This window comes from Triticum dicoccoides, chromosome 2A (genome assembly GCF_002162155.2).
Source record: "Triticum dicoccoides isolate Atlit2015 ecotype Zavitan chromosome 2A, WEW_v2.0, whole genome shotgun sequence".
Classification (NCBI taxonomy): domain Eukaryota; kingdom Viridiplantae; phylum Streptophyta; class Magnoliopsida; order Poales; family Poaceae; genus Triticum; species Triticum dicoccoides.
Window position 1 is genome coordinate 20116797 of NC_041382.1, and position 5276 is coordinate 20122072.

Genomic DNA, 5276 nt, shown 5'->3' on the forward strand with positions numbered 1-5276 from the left:
GGGGGGGTGATTAGACACTTAGTGCTAAAGTTGCAATTTTTAATCTTTTTCGGTTTAAGTGGAGTTTAGGCACAATTTCAACACACACAATACATATCAAGCAAGCATGCAAAGAGTATATGAGCAGCGGAATGTAAAGCATGCAACTTGCAAGAATGTAAAGGGAAGGGTTTGGAAAGATCAAACGCAATTGGAGACACGGATGTTTTTCCCGTGGTTCGGATAGGTGGTGCTATCCTACATCCACATTGATGGAGACTTCAACCCACGAAGGGTAACGGTTGCGCGAGTCCACACAGGGCTCCACCCAAGGGCAACGGTTGCGCGAGTCCACGAAGGGTCCACGAAGAAGCAACCACCCACAAAGGGTCCACGAAGAAGCAACCTTGTCTATCCCACCATGGCCATCGCCCACGAAGGACTTGCCTCACTAGCGGTAGATCTTCACGAAGTAGGCGATCTCCTTGCCCTTACAAACTCCTTGGTTCAACTCCACAATCTTGTCGGAGGCTCCCAAGTGACACCTAGCCAATCTAGGAGACACCACTCTCCAAGAAGTAACAAATGGTGTGTAGGTAATGAACTCCTTGCTCTTGTGCTTCAAATGATAGTCTCCCCAACACTCAACTCTCTCTCATAGGATTGGAAAGAAGATTTGAGTGGAAAGCAACTTGGGAAGGCTAGAGATCAAGATTCATATGGTAGGAATGGAATGTCTTGGTCTCAACACATGAGTAGGTGGTTCTCTCTCAGAACATATGAGTTGGAATGGTGTATGCGTTCTGATAGCTCTCTCACTTAATGAGAAGGAGGTGGAGGGGTATATATAGCCTCCACACAAAATCCAACCGTTACACAGTTTTCCAATCTCGGTGGGACCGAATAAATAAACTCGGTCTGACCGAAGTAGTAAACCTAGTGACCGCTAGGAGTTTCGGTGGGACTGACATGCAACTCGGTAGGACCGATTCGGTTAGGGTTTGGGCATAACGTAATCTCGTGAGACCGATTACACAAACTCGGTGAGACCGAATTTGGTAACTAGCTAACCAGAGAGTTGGTCAGGCAAACTCGGTGGGACCGATTTGCTCTTTCGGTGAGACCGAGTGGAACTCGGTGAGACCGAAAAGTTACAAAGGGGAAACACTGAGTTTACATTGCAATCTCGGTGGGACCGATTGCATATCTCGGTGGGACCGAGAATATTGCAATAGGTAACAGAGAGTTTGCAATCCCATCTCGGTGAGACCGAGATCCTTATCGGTAGAACCGAATTGCTAGGGTTTGGAAGTGGCTAATGACAAGTGAAACTCGGTGGCGCCGGATAGGAAGAATTGGTAGGACCGAGTTTGGCTTAGGGTTTAGGTCATATGTGGAAGTGGAAAAGTAGCTGAGGATTTTGGAGCATATCATTAAGCACATGAAGCAAGAGGCTCATTAAGCAACACCTCATCCCTCCTTGATAGTATTGGCTTTTCCTATGGACTCAATGTGATCTTGGATCACTAAAATGTAAAATGAAGAGTCTTGAGCTTGAAGCTTTAGCCAATCCTTTGTCCTTAGCATCTTGAAGGAGTTCCCACAACCTTTAGTCCATGCCACTCCATTGTTGAACTTACCTGAAACATGCTAGATAGAAATGTTAGTCCAACAAGAGATATGTTGTCATCAATTATCAAAACCACCTAGGGAGCACTTGTGCTTTCAATCTCCCCCTTTTTGGTAATTGATGGCAACATACATCAAAGCTTTAGATAAAGATATAAAGAACAGCAAGTAAAGCTTTGGAAGGACATGTAACGAGCATAGGCTCCCCCTACATGTATGCACTCATGTAAATATGAAATATAGAGGCATGTGAGAGCATAACCATGACAGAGTGGGCAATGTGTTACATGCATCTTGGCCATATGCATCAGAGCAAAATATTATCAAGGAAAATACCTTCATGCTCATGAGTCCTTCTTGCAAACAGTATGTACATAAGCAAGAACTCCTCATACTCATGATTTTGATGCATATACTTACCTTGTGGTCTTGAGTTGGCTTAGGATGGAATGAACCTGCACAAACAAGGTTAGATAACGCAGGTACATCCACTAGCCAGAGCAAACAAAAGAAACCACAAGAATACCAAGACTGGGATGACATGTAGAGAGTGAGTACAAGGTACCACATTGAATTCAACATGTCCCCAAGAATAAAGATATGCAATGAATTTGACTGATTTCTTTTCCTTAGGTGTCTTGCTCCCCCTGAATCGTACATGGGATATTGGGAGAAGATAGGAAACAGAAAATCAGAGCTGAAAGATATGAATAGACTTTAATTCAAATGAGTTCATATGAACATGTCTTTCCCCCAAAAAGACATGTGGCATCTCTCCTCTTGAACATCAAGCATCTGGGATCCTGGAGTATTCTCTCCCCCTTGGAGATTTCTTTGTCCCCCTTAATATATGGGATCCTTGAGTATTCTCTCCCCCTTAGTACTTTCTCCTTTGTAGGTGATAAGCTTTTGATGTGATCTCTCTCTCCCTGATGATAAGCTTTGATGTGATCTCTCTCTCCCTGATGATAAGCTTTGATGTGATCTCTCTCTCCCCCTTTGACATCAATTTCCAAGAAGGTTTTTCCTGGAATCCGTCGAATAGGTTTGGTCCTTGAGATTCAGTACAAAGCAGGGAATAAAACTGTGATGCTTGTAGAGGACAAGATTCATTGAGTGGAGCTGGATCAGAAGAAATATAGAATATGTGGCAAACTGTTTTTCCTGTTGCGAAATCGGTGGCACCGAGTGGCATGTTTCGGTAGTACCGAAGGGATTCGGTTGGACCGAAAATGGCAATTCGGTGAAACCGAGTTCATCAAAAAAACACTTGTCACCTCAGCTCACTAGACAAGTAAGATCTCACAAAGATTTGCAATGAATTTGATGCAGAAATATGCAGAACAAGAACCAAAAAAGAAAAGAGTGAAAGTTTCTAGATGAAGTTTTTTGTTTTTGTTTTGTTTGAAAAAGAAGGAAACAAATATGCAAGGGACAAATGCAATAACTCAGAAAAGAACACAAGAGAACTTCATCTAGAATTGGGCGGTGACATAGTCACCTATGTTAGAGTATATTGACTTAGGAGTCAAGTGAGAACACTTGATCATAGGTCATACTCATCGTTTAAGCTCAAAATGGGGTTACCATTTTTAGTTTAAGCATCTTGATGTATTTACATCTTGTTGAGTTGCTTTGACTCATGTCTTGGAGTAAAGCTTCTCTAAGATGGAATAACATACCTTGGGTGGTGGTGTGGTTCTTGCTCATGTAGTTGAACTTGTGTGGGTGCTCAAGGTTGATATAGTTCATCAAGAGTTGGGAGCACCACTTGGAGTTTGAGTTCATCTACCTACATGGGTTAGTTCTTGCAAGGAAGAGCACTTGTGTATCCAAAAATGACAATCATGAAGCTTAACATAGAATTTGTCAAAGGATATGTTTGAGTGGTTTTGTGCTTCCCTGTCTTCAACCACTATTGTGTAGAGTCTTGGTGATGTAGAGATTGCTCAAGATATGAGTGAGTCGCAATCTCATGGAATTAGATTCAACCAAGCACCTACATGGGTTAGACAACATGCAAGGTGCAAATATATCCAAGACATAAGATAGTTATCATAAGAGATATATCATGGATTAGTCATAAGCTCATGTCTTGCATGTATCCAATGGAGTTTCTACTCCAAGTTCGAAGCATCAATGATGTTCAATTCTCCTCTCAACCTGCAAAACACTTTCTCATCAAGTGGTTTAGTAAATATATCCGCTAATTGCTTGTCGGTGCGAACATGCTTAAGATTGATGTCACCCTTAGCAACATGATCTCGAATGAAATGATGACGAACTTCAATATGCTTAGTTCGAGAATGTTGTACAGGATTATGACCAATTTTGATAGCACTTTCATTGTCACAAAGCAGTGGAACATGTTTCACATAAATCCCATAATCTTTAAGAGTTTGGGTCATCCAAAGTAATTGAGCACAACATGAACCAGCGGCAATGTATTCCGCTTCGGCGGTGGATAAGGATACCGAGTTTTATTTCTTGGAAGACCAAGACACAAGAGATCTACCAAGAAATTGACAAGTACCCGAAGTGGACTTTCTATCAACCTTGTCTCCGGCATAATCTGAGTCGGAATAGCCAACAAGATCAAAAGAAGACCTCTTAGGATACCAAATGCCAAAATTTGGTGTATGGATTAAATATCTCACTATCCTTTTCACAGCCTTAAGATGACAATCTTTAGGAGCAGCTTGATATCGTGCACACATGCACACACTTAGCATAATATCGGGACGTGAAGCACATAGGTATAACAATGAACCAATCATAGAGCGATAAACCTTTTGATCAACAGGTTCACCATCTTTGGTCAAATCATTATGTCCACTAGTAGGCATGGGTGTAGACATACCTTTGCATTCTTGCATATTGAACTTCTTGAATAAGTCCTTGGTGTACTTTGTTTGAGAGACAAATGTACCTTCCTTAGTTTGCTTGATTTGTAACCCAAGAAAGAATTTGAGTTCGCTCATCATAGACATCTCAAACTTCTCTGACATTAGCTTTCCAAACTTTTCACTAAAGAGAGGGTTAGTTGAACCAAATATGATGTAATCAACATAAATTTGGCATACAAATAGTTCTCCATTAACCCTTTTAGTAAAAAGAGTAGAATCAATTTTACCAATTTCAAAACCACTTGTAGTAAGGAACTTGGTCAAGCATTTATACCATGCTCTAGGAGCTTGTTTAAGACCATAAAGAGCTTTGTGAAGTTTGTAAACATGATTTGGTTTCTTAGGATTGACAAAGCCGGGAGGTTGTTTGACATAAACTTCCTCCTCTATTTCTCCATTTAGAAAAGCACTTTTAATGTCCATTTGGTACAAGGTGATATTATGGTGATTAGCATAGGCAAGTAAGATGCGAATGGACTCAAGTCTAGCAACGGGAGCATACGTCTCACCATAGTCCATACCTTCAACTTGTGTGTATCCTTGGGCGACGAGACGTGCTTTGTTGCGGACCACTTGTCCATCTTCATCTTGCTTGTTGCGAAACACCCATTTGGTACCAATGATGTTGTGGTTGTTGTCGGGCTTCTCAACCAATGTCCAAACTTGGTTTCTCTCAAAATTATGTAGCTCTTCATGCATAGCGTTTATCTAATCCGGATCTTCCAATGCTTCTTCAACCTTCATTGGTTCAATGGTAGAGAT